This window comes from Canis lupus, chromosome 6 (assembly GCF_003254725.2).
Source record: "Canis lupus dingo isolate Sandy chromosome 6, ASM325472v2, whole genome shotgun sequence".
NCBI lineage: Eukaryota > Metazoa > Chordata > Mammalia > Carnivora > Canidae > Canis > Canis lupus.
In genome coordinates, this window is record NC_064248.1 from 53,907,949 (window position 1) to 53,926,403 (window position 18,455).

Here is an 18,455-nt window from a genome sequence, read left to right on the forward strand (position 1 = left end):
AGGGAAAAGGGAGGGCTGAAGGTTGAAAGTTGTCAGCAGTCAAACATCAAAAACAGAATCAGACTAGTTTATTGTCTGTCTCCACTAGAATTTTAACTTCTGTGAAGTCAGGGGCCTTATCAGTCTTGTTCACCTCCATATCTTCCTCATCTAAGACAGTGTCTAGTGAATTTGGAATTCATTGAATATTTGTTGATACAAATAAACTCACTGCAAAGTTTATAAACTCTTCATACAATGCCATATTCAGCAGAGTTATGGAACACCTACTTTATCCTAGTGACTTTATGAGATCTCAGGCATTCCATGACTGAGTAAGATACAGTCACCATCCCTCAGAAGCTTCAAATCCAGTTTGGGAAAGGCATTAGCCTTTCCTGGGGCCAGGTGGTAAATGTTCTGCCAAATGAACAGAGGGCTGTCAGAGAAGGCCAAGGAATTCTGGTTTGACCATCATGTTTGAGTTTCCTCATCACAGGGTACAAGGAGGAAAGCTGGAGTAAAAGATGGCTGGAAAGATAAATCTCTACTTTCATTCGACAAGCATTTATTGAGCACCTTACTATGTGCCAGCTATTACACCAGACCCTGGGGAAACTGTGGTTTTTGACACAGATGGAAGTTGCAGTGTAGTCGGGGAAACTCAAGTTTATAAACTCTTCATACAATGTCTTGCTGATTTGGTAATCAGCAGCCTGTTGAAATCGTGGAAGTAGATGAAATTGCTTTCCTGTATCCCAAGAATTTCATAACGATGATGATGTGTTTCCCAGCAATTGGAACAGTGAAGCACTGGTTTGCCAGTTTTTCTAACAGAATCCGGATCGAGACAATAGTCCCTTTGTGATAGGCTCTCTGTATTTCCCTGTTGTTTTCATTTTTTGTCTCATTCTGTTTTCAGTGAAGAGAAAAATCAAGCCAAGAAAACAGAAAAAAAAAAAATTTCTTTGTGGCACTTTTATCACTTAGAAGGGTCTCTGTCTTTCCCTAGGAATATAAAAACTATTTTAGAATAGAAAGGTTGAGCTGGAATACTTGGTCTGTTGTCTCAGATAAAATCCTGCTATATTTATGTGATTCTCATGGCCCTTTGAAAGCTTGATTGGCCAGTAATTTCTTCACTGATGGCTTCATTTGTTTTAAAAGGAACATTATATATACTTCAAGAGGCATGGCCGGAGTTGCTACTATTGGGATCATATTACCAAATACTCTCTCCCATCTCCTTCTCCTTTCTTATAAGATATTTTCCCAGCTCTTTACCTGGTGAATTCTTTTTTTATTTATTCACTCATAAGAGGGAGAGAGAGGCAGAGACACAGGCAGAGGGAGAAACAGGCTCCACGCAGGGAGCCCGACGTGGGATTCGATCCCAGGTCTCCAGGATCAGGCCCTGGGCTGAAGGCGGCGCCAAACCGCTGAGCCACCTGGGCTGCCCTACCTGGTGAATTCTTACTCATTCTTTAGCTCTGAATCCCACCCTGCCATCTGAATCTGAGTTGAGGACCCTGCCTATATTTCCCCACCACTTAACATATTTACACAGTTGTCAAGCTGTATTGTAGTTACTTATGTGTCTATAACCCCAGTAGAGTATGACTTTCATGAGATGAGTAATAGACATTGGGTTTGTCCTAGCTTTTTGGACAGTGATTGACTCCTTGCTGGGTGGACAACTTATGAGCCCCCATTCGGTCCAAAACTGTCTTCAGTTCTGGTTTGATTATTCTATCTTTGGTTGTACCTCCAACATTAGCACAGTGAGTGACTGGCATATAAAAGGAACTCAATATTTGTAGAATAAATCAAGAATGAGTGAACCCATAGTTATAGTGTCAAAGTAAATTGACTGTGATTCATTTTTTCTTATTACCTTTACTCTGATTCTGACCAGATTTTATTACCCTTGAACATGTTAATACACATCAACATTAAGCAAGCAGATTATTACCCATATCTTTCCTGGAATCACATTCCGAGTAATGAAGAAAGTACAAATGGGCAAAAAGTAGTGAATTAGTCCTACTAAAGCCCCAGGATTTCATACAGGGGAGTGAAAGGGAGAAGGAAGTTGTCACCTTTACAGTAACTTTTTACATTTCAGTAATAATCTTCCACAGTTGCCTCTTCACTTTATTATATACAAAGAAAAAACAGATTTTAGGTAATTAGTACAGCTAATACACAATATAAAGTTTAAAGACTGTTGGGCTAAGTCTGGAAGTCATGTGGTAGGTAAATCTATATAGTGCTTATGTCCTAACCTGAAATAGGACACCACATGGTACCTGATGCAGCCTGGCTAAAAAATATATCATATTTCCACCTGTGTGAGTGTGTGTGACTAGGGTGTACATTTTATTTACTATTCAGGTTAATATTAATCATTTTAAAAATAACAAAATCACTTGAGGACAAGGTAGTTATATATACTATAACACAGCCACAGTAATTAAAATTGTTATAAAACAGATTTTTCACCTTGTAACTCATAATCACTTAAGAAGTTTCTTTCTTTCTTTCTTTCTTTCTTTCTTCTTTCTTTCTTTCTTTCTTTCTTTCTTTCTTTCTTTCTTTCTTCTTTTTTTTTTTTTTTTTTTTTGATACTTCAATATGTTGTTGGCCCATGTTTTAAGTTAAAAGACCACATTATATTGAAGGGGGCCCAGGAGATGAGAATTTTTTTGTCATGATGGAAATGTTCTATTTCTTGATTGAGGTGGTAGTTATAGGAGTTTATGACACTTAACTGTACCTTTTTAGACCTATGCATTTTATTTTATATAGAGGATATCTCAATTAAAAAAAAAAGAGTACTGGGGGGAAGAGACAGATTAGTAAGTTCATAATACTTTTATTAGATTCCTTTTTTTTTTTTTCTGATTTTGAGCTGATGCCCTCAACTTGAACACTGAAGGAAGTTGTTCTTTTAAAATTCCTTAAGCCTTGCTGCTGCGTGATTTTTATGTTATAATAACAAATCCTGGCAATAAAAGGCTGCAGGTCTCAAGTATCTTCAAATGGCACCAACTTGTCTGTGTGAGTAGGATTTTAACAGAACTGAAGAAAACCATTCCTTCATTTAGGACCAGTTGTTTTTAGCCTACCATTTCCTGTTGATGTAAAAAAAAAGGGGGGGGGGGAATATGATTGGTACAAGCATACTTCATTTTCTACAGATTAAAGAGGGGTTATTCAAATACTTTTTAATGTGCTAAATTAAACTATTTCAAATAATTTTATGGTGACTTCTTTTCTAAGTGAGAGATCTGTAATGATGTGGGCTGTCTACCATTTGTACATCAATCCTTAGATGCACGTATTTTCACATTTTAACAACTCTGAAGCTGGGAATTTTTCTACCATGGATGGCACCTTGCATTGGCCATTGACCAGGCAGCAGACATCAACATGGCTTGCACATGCATTAACCTGGATGTTTTCCTTGATCACATGATTCTGGTGAGATCATGAAAGCAGCAGACTCAAAACTTGCAGAATGGCAGAGTGGGCATTAATAATTTGGAGAAAATCTAGAATCCTAGCATTAGTGGAATGACTTATTTAAAAGAAATGCTGTCTCAAGGATGCTCTTGATGGAATAAAGGATGATATATGTGAAAAAAACATAGACACTGACGCTGTGAGTTGATACGTAGATTCACAGCTGTCAGACACAGAATGTGAGGGAGTTTCAGGAATATTTTAACCAATTTTTTGCTTATATCTTCCTTTTTATGTATGCACAACAGTAGTATTTGATAATGAACATCCAAATGGCCTAAAGAAGCTTTTTCAAGAAGCATTAAAAATTCCAAGTGATAAGAGAATGAGCCATAGTATAATTGGCAGCATATTTTTTGGCAGCATATTTTATTTTTAATGGTACATAAAATAATGTCTTATCTTACAACTGATGGCATCTTAGATGCTCTTAAAGCTGATCTTTGCAATTTTTGTGTGTTGGTTTTTCAGTCAGGGGAGATGAAAGAGCAATCAGGAAAGAATCTTAAGTGTATGGTAACAATAATACTATTTATTGAGTAGTTACGATAGGCCAGTGTTATGCTAAGTGCCTTATGTGTACCATTACATGTAATTCTCCCCAAAAAGTCTGAAAGTTACCATTGAACTGACTTTTATCAGTTCAGATCCATTAAATAACATGTCTTATGTTATGTTTGCAAAGCTGAATTTGAACTTAGTTTAGACTGATCCCCAAAGTTCTTGACCTTTGTGTAGTAACTTTTTCCCCTGCCTCTACCCCTGAACACCACTCCAGCTAGTCTTTTTTTTTTAAGGTTTTATTTATTTATTTTTTAAGATTTCACTTACTTACTCATGAGACACACACACACACACACACACACAGAGAGAGAGGCAGAGACACAGGCAGAGAGGGAGAAGCAGGCTCCTCACAGGGAGCCGGACGTGGGACTCCATCCCAGGTCTCCGGGATCATGCTCTGGACCAAAGGCGGCACCAAACCACTGGGCCACCCAGGTTGCCCAGGTTTTAATTTTTAAGTAATCTCTACACCTAATGTAGGGCTCAAACCTATAACCCTGAGATCAAGAGTCTCATGCTCTACTGGCTGAGCCAGCCAGGCACCCCAGCACTCAAACTAGCCTTACGGGTTAACTTGCTTCAAGCTTATGTGCTCCTTGCTTGCTGGCCTAAATCTCTTGGTCTGTAGCACAACTAACTCATTTTCCTGGAGATTTGCAGACCACTGGCCTTAAGGAGTGAAGGACCAAACTATTCCAGAAGATAAGGCCTGACTACATTCAAAGACAGCTGTCACGGATGCCACCAACTCTGTTCGCGGTCGTGTCAACACACACCTAACCGCCTGAGCGAGCACCTGCTTCTCCTGCAGTAGCTCCCCTCCTTTTCCCATGCCTTCCCCTTTAAACCCCTCTGGCTTCCCCTGGACAGAGAATATGGTCTTTGAGATGTTAGTCCACCACCTTCTCCGGCTGCCAGCTTCCTGAACAGAGCAACCTTTTCTTTCCCACTATCACTTGTCTCTCCAATGCTGATTTTGGAGCTGCAAGCAGCCCAACCTGAGTTTAGAACCAGTTCTCGTCAGCTGACACCCTTACCCCACCATCCTCAGAAGTTCAAAGTGAAAGCTTCGGGGTGTGGGGGCGGGGGCGGCATTGGAGCCCTAGCAGCGTTCAGCTCTGTTCAGATTGTTCTGGAGCTTTACCCTGACTTGGCAGTGCAGCTCCTCCTGCAACTGTGTGGGACGTCCCGGGATCCTACCACCACCGTCTTTGCCTTCGCCAGTTCTTTTGGGACTGCATCCCGTGCAACAAAGAGCACACTACCGTCACTACCGTCACAACTCACAGTTATAATACATGCGCGCATTTTTTAAAGAGATTTTATTTATTTATTCATGAGAGACACAGAGAGGGAGAGAGGCAGAGGGAGAAGCAGGCTCCATGCAGGAGCCCGATACAGGGCCCGATGCAGGGCTCGATCCCAAGACCCCAGGATCACGCCCCGGGCTGGAGGCGGCGCTAAACCGCTGGGCCACCCGGGGATCCCCTACATGCACGCATTTTACTGGATAAGACAGCACTTCCCACATCCCTGGAGCAGAGTCTGAGCCGCACCGGGTGGCGCAGCCCGCCCCGCCGCCGGGAGCCACCTGCACCTGCGGCGTGAAACCACAGCAGCCTCCCCTACCTGCGGTTTCCCCTCGGCAGTTTCGCTCTCCCAGGCCAGCCTGGGTCGGGAAGCACGCGGTCCTCCTCCTGACGAATCAGCAGACGGTCCAGAGTCACCTGACGCTGCGTCCGCGCTGACGTCACTCCCCGGCTCCACCCCCCGGCGCGGCGGCCGCGCGTGTCCCGTGGGCGCCGGCGCGGTGAGTCCGGCACAGGAGGGTCCTGAGGGTGGGTCGCAGGCGCGCCACTTTTCTTGCGGCTCCCGCGTTATAACTGCTCCATCTTATTATTAGTCACCTCTCTTCTTGTGCCTAATTCATAAATTATATTTTTTATCACAGGAATGTCTGTGCTGGGAAAAGCGCGGTGAGTAGGGGCTTCGGGGGTGTCGGAATCCAGGCCCGCCGCCGAGGGGCGCCCGCCCTTTGCCCTCAGCAGCTCGCGGCGGGGAGAGCGAGCTGCGCGCACAGAGCGCAGGGCACACGGCGCAGGCCCCTCAGGCGTGGGCCCCTCAGCCTGTGACCTCGAGGTCAGGAGCTGGAGCCCCGCCCGCCCGGGGCGCGGTGCTCAGGCGGTCCGCTGCTGATTCCCTCCCTCTCTCCCTCGCCGCCCACTCTCCCTCAAATACATAAATAAAATCTTTAAAACAAAAACCGAAAACACAGGACCACAAACCTACTGGGTTTCCCTCGGAACAGCTGTTTCCCTGCAAGCTGCCTGCCTACCTCTGAGAACTCCCGTTTATTTCCCCGACTGTAAAAGATGCAGATTACAAGACCATTTCGAAGAACTTCGCTGGTTTGAAAATTCGTGGCTTCTGCACAAATTAAAGCCATCCACATATTGCGTGAGTCATACGATGCGTAAGGAAATCTGGTCGCTTTCCTGGCCAGTTCCACCCCCAGTTTCTTTGGTAATATGTCATTTATTTAGTAGAATTCAGATTTAGTAGGATTCAAGCGATAAGCTTAAAATTACAACAGTTTTGCTCAGTGGTAAGAATTTTTTTTTAAGATTTTATTTATTCATGAGAGACACAGAGAGAGAGAGAGAGAGAGGCAGAGACACAGGCAGAGGAAGGAGCAGGCTCCTCACAGGGAGCCCGACGTGGGACTCGATCCCAGGACACCAGGATCACGCCCTGGGCCGAAGGCGGCGCTAAACCGCTGAGCCACCCGGGCTGCCCAAGAATTTTTTTTCAACTATAAAATATTCATGGATAAAATAGAAGAAATAAGTTGATGCTAAAAACCTTATCTCCAGAAACCATCTGAAGATACCTTTTTTACCACAAGACTTGTGACTCGGAGGGAGGGAAACCCGCCAAATTCTGCAGAGTTCTCATTCTTACCCCAGAATATATCCTTGAAATGGAAGTCAGCTCTTTAACATTAGGCAATAAGAAGGAGGCTGAAGTGTCCTGTTTTTCCTTATAGACTATTGATTTCAAATTTTAATACCAAAATAGAATATATGATTACTTCCCCCCCCAAAGTGATGACCTTTGAAATATATATTAATAAATGATTTGAAATTATTTAAAAAACTATATATTCCATCTTAGGTAATCAATACAATTCTATAAATTAAAAATACTCTAATGAAAATGCTGACTTGGAAAAACAAAACATGGAATGTGATTGGGAAATTACGATATTATTAAGTATTTCTTCCAAAAGCAGTACGTTATTTTTCCAGCAGAAGTGGAATTGATTCGATAAACTGCCTTCAATTAATAATGTATATGAGGAGAGCCTCCTGAATATTTTTGTTTGTTTGTTTACCGGTGTCGGATAATTACCTGGAGCAGCTATTTCTTACCTCAGTATTAAATATGGGTTGGAATGTTTGATAACTTTCTATGATGTCTAACTTGCTTAGACTCAGGAAGGACATTATTCAGGGAGTAGTTTGCCCCCTGTGTTCATTGCTTTGGATAACATTTTAACAAAAGGAAATCAAGGAAAGGAATGAGACTATCTTTACTGAATATTAATTATTCTACTGCCTGAACTGTTCACATTAACAGACGGAAGCCACAGAACCACAAGCATGAATAAGGGCATATCTGCCTACCTATATGTGCTTACACCAGGAAGGGCTTCCCAGCATGACTTGCTGATTCAGGCATAGCAAGAACATCTTCTGCAAGAACAAGGTGTGCCTTTCAAAATCCATCAGGGTGAACCCCTGGCTCCTCACCTCCATATCTCCAGGCATCGAGGCATCTTAGTTACTCATATGTAGTAAGGCCCAGATGCAGTGCTAGTTCCAATAGTACATAAATTAATTGGCTGTGAGGGCCAGGAGGAAGCTGACTCTCTGTGTGTCTCCCAGGAAGCTAGCAGAAGTGATGTCCCAAGCACTTAACACTGATGCAGCTTGGCCCCCGACCAGTCTCTAATTAACATTAGGCATAAACACACTGGCTACAGCAAAGCACCCTTGTTGAGTGTCACGACCAGAGCCTGTGTACTTTATAGGTTACAGATACATTTTAAAATATATTATCTTCACTTATATGTGGAATTTAAGAAACAAAACAAATGATCAAAGGTGGAGGATGGGAGAAAGTGAGAGGCAAACCACGAAACAGACTCTTGACTGTAGAGAACAAACTGATGATTATCAGAAGGGAGGTTGGTGGGTGGGGGAATCGGTGAAATACGTGATGGAGATTAAGGAGTACACTTGTAATGAGCACCAGGTGTTGTATGGAGGTGTCGAATCAATATATTGTACACTTGAAACTAATATTACAAAACTAATATTACACTGTGTGTTAACTGGAATTTAATTAAAATATATGTATCTTTTCCCACTTAATCCTCAAATATTTGTTATGTAGGCATTATTCTTTTTCTAATTTATAGGTGAGGAAATGGAGGTTTGCTTACAGAAGTTAAGTTGCAGTAGGTCACACAACTAACTAGTAAGTGGTAGAGCCTAGATAAATTATGGCTGCTTAACACAACAAGTTTTATTCAGTAATTTCTCTTTCATTATCAGTGCTAATTATCAGGATATGAAACTCAATAACTTTAATTTTTTAAAAGTCTTATGGATTCAGAAACTAGAAAATTAAAACTGACAAAAGTGTTGATTCGGTATTTCAACTTCATGTTATTCAAATCAGTTACAGGTCATTCCCATTAAATGACTTTTTTCTTGGCCTATGGAAATGTTAACGCTAGCAAAAGAAATATGTGAACATTCTCAATATTATTTTTGTGAGGCTCTTCAGTGCTCTCAATTTCTGCTACTGTCAGCATGTTAATTTGTATTGAAAAATATGAATCAAATAGCTGACTTCCTGGATGAAATTTATCCTACGAGTTTAATCTCAGTAAGCAAGGCATGAAGTCATTGAGTCTTTCATAGGGGGACTAAAAATTGACTTATCCAGGAGAGTAGAGACAAAGTTCCTGTTCAGAAAATTCCAAATAATTTATGTAAATACTCGAGGAGATAGAAGCTAGCTCCTGACTTCTTAAGTGTTGGTTTTGCATAGTGCCTTCTATCCAAAGATGACAGTACAGAAGGGGAGGGAGGGAAGTAACTTTACAGTGGAGAAATTTGACAAATACTGCCTTAGCCAGGTGATCAAGCTTAACATCAATTGCGATTAGTCATATGATTAAAATAACTTTCTGAGGTCTTCCTCCCAGAAGCCATAACCTCAGTCTAATCATGAGAAAAGCACCAGACAAATCCCAGTTGAGGGATATTACACAAAAAATACCTAATACTCCTCAAAATGCCAAGGTCATGGGGAGCCTGGCTGGCTCAGTCAGTAAAGCACGCAACTCTTGATCTCAGGGTTGTGAGTTCAAGCCCCACGGAGGGCATGGAGCCTACTAAAAAAAAAAACAACAACCAAAACTGTCAAGGTCATCTAAAACTAAGAAAGTCTGAAAAATCCTCACAGTGAAGAGGAGCTGAAGGAAACATGATGACTAAATGTTATGTAGCCTGGATGGGATTCTGCAACAAGAAACAGCAGGGCTCCGTTAACTCAAAATTCCTAAAGAAGCAGATAATACAAATGAGACTGCAATTCCTCGAAGCCACCCTTGTTCTGAGAAAGCTTACCTCCAAGATCACCCCCTACACACACATACACACATATGCAGTTATCCTCTCTCATTTTGCTTTCACAGCCAAGGTTCTTATAAGGAAAGTGCAGACTTAACAGTCTCTACTTCACTTCTCATTCATTCTTCAATCCAATGCAATCATGTGTCTACCAACAATGACTCAGAATCCAAATCCAGTGAGTCCTTTTCAGTCTTCACTTACGTAACCTGATACAGATGAAATTATTGATCACTCATTTCTATAAAATGTCCAGTTTCCTCACCACAGTCTCTCCTGTTCTCCTCTTACCTTTTCTTTTCCTTTGCTAATATTACAGGATATCTACCCTTCACTATTTTTATTTCTGCCTTTTTAAACTTGATAGAACTTGAGCTTCTTGGACTGGAGAAGGGTCACTTGAGTAACCCTCTTAGTTATGCAAATATAGGATGAGTAGACACCCATCACTCTGGAATAAGGGACTTTTTTTTTTTTTTTTTGTCTTAACAAATTCTGTTTCTTTCATTGGTGTGTAGAGCTGGTCATTAGGGAGGAGATGACACAGTCCCTGTAAGAAACCTAGTGCCTTCTTGCAGAGAAGACATCAGAGCCCCATACTCCAATTTCTATGATTCAAATGTAGGAAACCTGTAAAGGGTCTATCAAGGAGTCCTGACCAAAGTCTGCTAGAAAGAGAATTAACCAAGTATTCCAAGAGCTGAATGGACCAGGGAAATAAGACATGTCAACACAGAGACTCTGCTGCCTTTGCAGGGCCTTGGGGGTAGTAGCCTACCAAGAATGGTCTCTGATTGCCACAGTCCTATGGGACTCGAAATGCAAGCTCCCATGGCTACCAAAGCTAAGCAATCAGGTGGTATTCCCTGGGTAGCAGTCATAAGAACTAGGGCAGTCATAAAAACTAAGGCAACAGGGCAGCCCCGGTGGCACAGCGGTTTAGCGCCGCCTGCAGCCCGAGGTGTGATCCTGGAGACCCGGGATCCCACATCGGGCTCCTTGCATGGGGCCTGCTTCTCCCTCTGCCTGTGTGTCTCTGTGTGTCTTTCATGAATAAATAAATAAAATCTTAAAAAAAAAAAACAAAAAAAAAAACTAAGGCAACAGATGCATGTAAAGCCTCCCTCCAGGAGACGCTGGTACTTTGGAGCACAGCACAGGGAGAGCTTGGAGATAGAATCTGTGGAAACAATTATAATCTATGCCTAGATGGGTGTTTAATTAGAAACCTCCTTCCCCTCAGGCTGCAACTATGATCATTAGCTATTTCATAGTCCTCCTTCACAGAAAGACCAAGCTCTTGGGTCTGTCACCTCTTGCTGTGCCCTGGGGGTAGTACTGTTTAAGAAGCCTTTCTTCCTCAGTTACAGTCCTGTAGGACCCACAAGCATACGCCCGTTGGCTGCCAGAGCCAGGTAAAACAGAAGTGACCCATGGCAGCAGCTGCAAAACTTGAGATACCAGAAAGGGGTATGAGCTCCTTTCTATAATCCAATGGGAGCACAAGCTGCCCTGGCTTCCAAGCCAGGTGGCCAAGACAGCCCCTGGGCTGCAGCCACAGTAAAGCACACTTCCAGGAGATGCTGCTGCTCTGGATCCTGGAAAGGGGGTAGGGCAAACGGGGTACCTACTAAAGTCCATCCCAGAGAATTTTCCAGCAGGCACCTACATGTGTGTGTAAATTAGATGCCTGCCCTTCAGGGGTGCCTGGGTGGTTCAATGATTGAGCTTTTGCCTTTGTCTAGGGTCGTGATCTGAAGGTCTTTGGATCAAGTCCTGCAACGGGCTCCTGGGAGGGAGCCTGCTTCACCTTCTGCCTGTGACTCCGCCTCTTTCTGTGTGTCTCTCATGAATAAATAAATCTTAAAAATAAATAAAATAAATAAAATAAAATAAAATAAAATAAAATCTTGCCTTCAGGCAGATGCTTTAATATGAGCTTTATTTAAGCCTGGGTGCAGTTGGCTGCCTCTGACCTAAGTCGGGCTGGGTGAGTTTGATGTTTTGGGGGTCCATCTCTCAGGTGTAGGTCTTACAAGTTAAGTTACCGGATTAGAGGGTGCAAACCCTTGGTCTCTGGGGGTGAGGAGGCTTTGAATTTTCCAGGCTTTGAGTTTTCTTCTGGTTGTAAGTCAACATGCTGAGGATGGAGGGATTTATGGTGAGATTCTGTGCCAGGCTTTCCTATCCGCTTCAGTGCGATTTTCTCCTCGTTTGCCCAAAATGTAGTCATCACTCAGCTACACTTTGGGTTTTTTAAAGAGGGATTGTTCCATAGGTGGTATTCTGTGGGAGGAGGTGAGTTCAGGATCTTCCTACATTGCTATCATGAACTGGAACCAGAAGCCAATTCCATAGAAGAGAAGGGAACTTTTTCAGACTTATTTTATGAAGGCAACATTACCCTGACACCAAAACCAGACAAGGACCACAAGAACATGAACATAGATGCAAAACTTCTTAATGATATATTAGCTAACCAAATTCAACAATACATTAAAAGGATCACACACCCTACCCTGATCAGTGTAATTTATTATAGGGCTGTAACAATGGTTTATCATCTATAAATCAGTGGGATACATCACAATAATAAAATGAAAAATAAAAATCAAACGATTATCTCAATGGATGTAGAAAAAATACTTAACAAAATTCAATATCCATTTGTGATAAAAGCTCTCAATAAAGTGGGTACAGAGAGAATGTACCTCGCAGCTAATATCATAGTGGTGGAAAGCTTAAATCTTCTCCTCTAAGATCAAAAATAAGACAAGGATGCTCACCTCCTCATTTTTACTGAACATAGTATGAGAAGTCCTAGTCAGAACAGTTAGACAAGAAAAAGAAATACAGGGCATCCAAATTGGAAAAGCAGAAGTAAAATCATCAACACTTACAGATATGATATTATGTATAGAAAACCCCAAAGATTCCATCAAAACACTGAAAGAACTAATAAACTCTGTGAAGTTGAAGGATACAAAATCATAAAAATCTGTTGCATTTCGTACACAAATAACAAGCTATTAAAAAAAGAAATTAAGAAAACAATCCCATTTGCAATTGTATCAAAAAGAAGAAAATATCGGGATGCCTGGGTGGCTCAGCCGTTTAGTGTCTGCCTTTGGCTCAGGGCGTGATCCCGGGGATCCAGGATGGAGTCCTGCATCAGGCACCCTGTGGGAGGTCTGCTTCTCCCTCTGCCTATGTCTCTGCCTCTCTCTGTGTGTCTCTCATGAATAAATAAAATATTTTTTTTAAGCTATCTTTAAAAAAAAGAAAAGAAAATACCAGGAATAAATTTAACCAAGGAGGTGAAAGACCTGTATATTGGAAACCACAAAACATTAAAGAAACTGAAGAGGGTACAAAAAATTGAAAGATATTTTGTGCTCCTGGATTGAAAGAATTAATATTGTTAAAATATGCATACTAATCAAAGAAATCTACATATTCAGTGCAATCTATATCAGAATTCCAGTGACGTTTTTCACAGAAATGGAACAAATAATCTTGAAGTTTGTATGGAATCACAAAACACGGGCATCTGGGTGGGTCAATCAGTTAAGTGTTTGACTCTGGATTTCAGCTCAGGCCAAGAACTCAGGTTGTGAGTTCAAGCCCCAAGTCAGGCTCTGTGTTGGGTGTGGAGCCTGCTTAAGATTCTCTCTTTTGGGGCTCCTGGGTGGCTTATTCAGTTAAACAGCTGCCTTTGGCTCAGGTCATGATCCCTGGGTCCTGGGATCAAGCCCTGCATTGGGCTTCCTGCTCAGTGAGGAGTCTGCTTCTATCTCTATCTCCCTCTGCCCCTCCCCACCACTCATTTTCTCTCTCTCTCAAATAAATAAATAAAATCTTAACAAAAAAAAGACCATGAATAGCCAAAAAAATCTTGAAAAAGAACAAAGCTGGAGGCATTATACTCCCTGATTTCAAACTATAGTACAAAGCTATAGCAGTTAAAACAGTATGGTACTGGCATAAAAGAACAGACACAGAGAATGGAATAGAATAAGGAGCTTAGAAATAAACCCACACATATGTGTCAATTAATTTATGACAAAGAAACCAGGAATATGCATTGGGGAGAGGACAGTCAATTTAATAAATGGTGTTGGGAGAAGTGGACAGGCCACATGCAACAGAATGAAACTGGACCACTACATTCCCACACAAAAAAATCAACTCAAAATGGATTAAAGACTTGATCTTAAGATCTGAAACTATAGAACTCCTAGAAGAAAACATAGGCAATAAACTCCTTGATGTAGATCTTGGAGATGATTTTATTTTTAACTGGCACCAAAAGCAAATAAACAAGTAGGACTACATCAAATTAAAGAGCTTCTGTACAGAAAAAAAAAAGATCAACAAAATGAAAAGACCACCTATTGAATGGAGAAATTTTTAAACAAATTATAAATCTGATAAGGGGCTAATATTCCAAAATACATAAAGAACTCATAAATAATAGCAAAAACTTTCAATCCAATTAAAAAATTGGCAGAATATCTGAATACATTTTCCAGATGCTCAACATCACTAATCATCAAGGAAATACAAGTCAAAATCACATGTTAGAATAGCTATTACCAAAATAAGACAAGAACTAACAGGTATTTGCAAAGATGTGGAGAAAGGGAACACTTGTGTGCTGTCGGTGCAGCTACTATGGAAAATAGTATGGAGGTTTCTCAGAAATCTAACAATAGAACTATCTATCATACAATTCAGTAATTCCACTTCTGAGTATTTATCTGAAGAAAAGAAAAACACCAATTTGGAAAGGTATACACACCTCCATGTAATCTGCGGCATTATTAACAATAGCCAAGATATGGAAACAAGCTAAGGTCCACTGATGAATGGATGGGGAAATTGTGGTATATATTCACATATAATTAAAATTATTCAGCCACTAAAAAGAATGAAATCTTGCCATTTGGGACAATTTGGTTGGGCCTCAAATGCATCATTCTAACTGAAGTCAGGCAGAGAAAGAAAAATACCATATTATCCTTCTTATATGTAGAGTCTAAAATAAATAAATAACTAATACAAGCACAGAGATATGGAGAACAGATTGGTGGTTGCCAGAGGTAGGAGGCAGGAAGTAAGAAAAAGGGGTGAAGGGAGTCAAAAGGTAGAAAAAAAATTTAAGAATAATAAAATGCTATTCAAAGCTAATGGTAAACATAATCCCAGACAGGTGGAGGAGGGCCAGATGCAGATCCAGAGTGAATAAGCTATTTGTAGTCTGGTGATTGGATTTGAAAAGGAGCAGAGCTTCCCAATGACCATTTTAAAATCACTGCAGAGACTGGTCAAAGAGTTGGGAGCAAGAAATCAGCATTGGTTCCAATGTCAGAGTGCTTTGGAGAAAGTTTTTGCTAGAGACCAGCAGGGGTAAAAAGATTTAAGTTTAGCTGGGGTCCTGTGTTAGTCAGATGGTTCCAACTGCTGGTGAGAAATTCATCTAATGTTTTGTGATTTGGCAGCAATGGCAGAGCCAATCTCAGGCATTAGGGAGAAAACTTGTAACTATGCTGATCTAGTAGGAAGTAAAGGAAATGCCAGGAAAGTTAAAAGGCTGACACCCCTGGTGGAGAAGCAATGTCCAGCAGCATTTTTGCTTATTTTTTTTTTCTTTCAAACTACAACCAGATAAGAGAACTCAGTGGAATATCTAAGAAGAACCAGGGCAATCTGTTTTACTGCTGGAAGATCAAGAATGCAGAAGGAGGAGGCCTGAACTAGAAAATTGGTGGAAAAATAAACAAAACAACTTATTTTAAGCCTACCTCTTTGGCTCTTTTCTTTCTCCTTGAGAATAAGGTTCTACAAAAGAAGTTAACTGATAAGTGCTAACTGAGCAGTATTTTGAGTATCTATTTCTATAAATAGTTCAAAAGGAGCAGAAATCACAATAGGTTGGAGCCACTGAGGGAATAGTGACTGAAACTTGTCTTCAGGGATAGGTAGGATTCCTACTAAGTGGAAAGGAAGAAACAGGAGAGGCTTGCTAGGTAGAGGACCATGCCATGCACAAAGGAGGCAGGAAGCACAAGGCTACTATTACTCGTAGTTTAAGCAGATGAGAAAAGGTTCAGATAGACTAAATTGCCAAAGGATACACAGCTCCTATGTTACTATACTGGAAATTAAAGTAAAGGTACTTGATGTAAAAGCCCACATTTCTTCCCTCAGAAAGAAAGGAAAAGAAAAAAGACAAGACTGGTGTCTCCCGGTGCGGGGATACTACCCTAGGCGCTGAATTCTCTTCTTGGATCTTAGATCTCAACCGTTACTCTGCAGCCAGGCATCTCTCCAGCTTGCTGGCAATTCTAGCTGCTTAACTCATATCTGGCAACTGCAGCCTTGCAGAGACACACAGATAAGCTGAAAAACAAAAACAGAAAAGGCAGTAATAATTCTAATGCAACTCTATGGTACTGTTGTCCCCTATCAGACCAACAAGCACATCCCAACACCATCCATCAGACTGCGGGACCAGTCTCTAATGGTGATACCCTATGGACTCAAACAAAGATAGTAGACTTACCATTTCCAGTGCTCTCTCCACTTGATGCCTGGAAGAGGACAGACTCACAAAGCTCCCCACTCTTGGGTTGAACCTGTATCTGAAAAAGTATGGAAACTGCTTCCTAACATGGACTCAATTTATTAAACAAAACATGTGATCGCATTTGTAAATTTGTGAAGGTCACACCAGTCACACAAGTTTTGGTCTTTCTGCCTAACACATAAATATTGCCATTTTTTAAGATGTTGTGCTTCACCTAGATAATTCCATCCAATCTGTCACCTTATTATCTCCATGGTATACTACTCTGAGGGGGAAAAAATAGGTATGCTATTTTTCTTCTAAAATGTATTAAGAAAGAAAGCACCTCCTGACCTCCAGGAATTGGCCTGCTACTATCAGCTAGGCCTTGGGGCTCTCCTGTTGAACATCAACAATTTCACAGAACTTCAGCATCAGACAAGGCTGCTTTGTGACCATGGTAAGTCAGGGCAATAAAAGCCACTCCATAGTCATGTCTGCACACAGACGTAACATAAACATTGTGCAAGCCACAGAAATTACTCAACATCCTTCTAACCTGCCTAGTATGAATGACTGGTGCTTCTTTGCCAATAGCCTATTCTCCATTTGGTCTTCTCTCCTTGAAGATACATTTATTAAGATACCCAATCATGGAATTACCTGTCTCCTGACAAAATCCAGCCCTAAGCACAGCCCCCATTTCCTCAAACTCTCCCTAAATTGTGTTAAATGATAACACAAACCCAAGTCCTATAATCCCCATGAGTTCCCCATGGTATGCATTCTTCCTTTCTGCCGTGAGTACTTAACCCCAATTTGTTCACTCACAAGTATGTTTCTAGTAGTCTTTGGACGGCAATGGCAGTATGTTCTCCTATATCTAAGTAAAATACTGAATACATATGTACTATTACTTATGTAATTATGTGACTTTAAGAATGACAGGAAGTCACATGGACACCTGATGTACATTGATATACAGCCAGTATCTACCAACTAATTAAGCATTGTTTTTTTAAAAAGATTTTATTTATTCATGAGAGACAGAGAGAGAGAGAGACAGAGACATAGGCAGAGGGAGAAGCAGGCTCCATGCAGGAAACCCGATGCAGAACTTGATCCTGGAACTCTAGGATCATGCCCTGAGCCAAAGGCAAAGGCTCAACTGCTGAGCCACCCAGGAGTCCCTAAGCACTGCTTTTTGTTGTCTCTTAACTTGTCTTATTTCACTGTTTTTTTTTTAAATAGTATTTAATTTGTTATATTTAAACATTTATACTCCCCAATGGATTCTCCTGGATCTATCTGGACAGAAGAAAGTTTTGATTTGCTTGTTTTAAATAGGTATGTGATCATATATAGCTCAATGCCGCCTCAGGAAGCATGTGCTCATGGGGTGACATTTATAGCATGTAGTACAGGATGGACACAGTACCTTGTTGTTAAAAGACTCAGCTGCTGAACTCATCCTGCAGAAGCAGGAACCCACGGTTCCTTTCAGTATTATTGCTTGTGTTATATCAACTCCTTCTCTGTTTTCTCCCATCTCAGTAAAGTCTACAGACAATATCTTTGTTCAGGTGTATTTTTTGTGGAAATTGGAGATGAAACAAGTTTTGCCTCTGAGTTCATTCTATAAATTGTGGGAAAGTGTTTGGGTTTTTAGAGGCTACAGAATTAGCAATATGTTTTGATCTAATTTTATCTAGATTTTCAAGGAGAGGCTTTCTGTTGACACCTGGGTTGTACACATAATCTGAAAAATATGTTGAGACTTTTTGAACTATAGTGGAGAATGGAAGTGGCTGTAACTACACTATGGACTTTTTCGGAATGGACTTCTCTTTTCAGTCCTTACTACTCAAAGTGGGATTCAAGGTACAACAGCATTGGCATCAACTAGAAGCTTATTAGAAAAATAAATTCCTATCAACCCCAGGATCAACCATGCACAAACCCCAGACCTACTGAATGAGAATCTGCATTTGAATAAAACTCTTAATTCTTTGTAAGCACAATGAGAAGAACTGTGAGTCTGGTACTATACCTCAGTCATCCTTGAAGGAGAGAAAGGATAGAAAGAAGAAAGGAAGACCATCTTATTTTGAAAG

The 18,455-nt window shown here is 40.9% G+C and overlaps 1 protein-coding gene across 9 annotated transcripts in view; it reads left to right on the forward strand.

The window, feature by feature from the left end:
• Positions 1–5,837: 5,837 nt before the first annotated feature.
• Positions 5,838–18,455, forward strand: part of LOC112640819 (phosphatidylinositol N-acetylglucosaminyltransferase subunit P-like) — a 117,434-nt gene continuing 104,816 nt past the window's right edge. For 7 of the 9 annotated variants that reach the window (XR_007411464.1, XR_007411465.1, XR_007411467.1 and 4 more), the window contains exons 1-2: positions 5,847–5,906; positions 6,020–6,044. The gene's annotated coding sequence lies outside the window, so the exon portion shown is untranslated. Of the gene's footprint in view, positions 5,907–6,019; positions 6,045–6,376; positions 6,526–11,518; positions 11,682–18,455 lie in introns of those variants that run through there. The other 2 variants (XR_003124273.3, XM_049111645.1) reach the window with 2 other exon arrangements.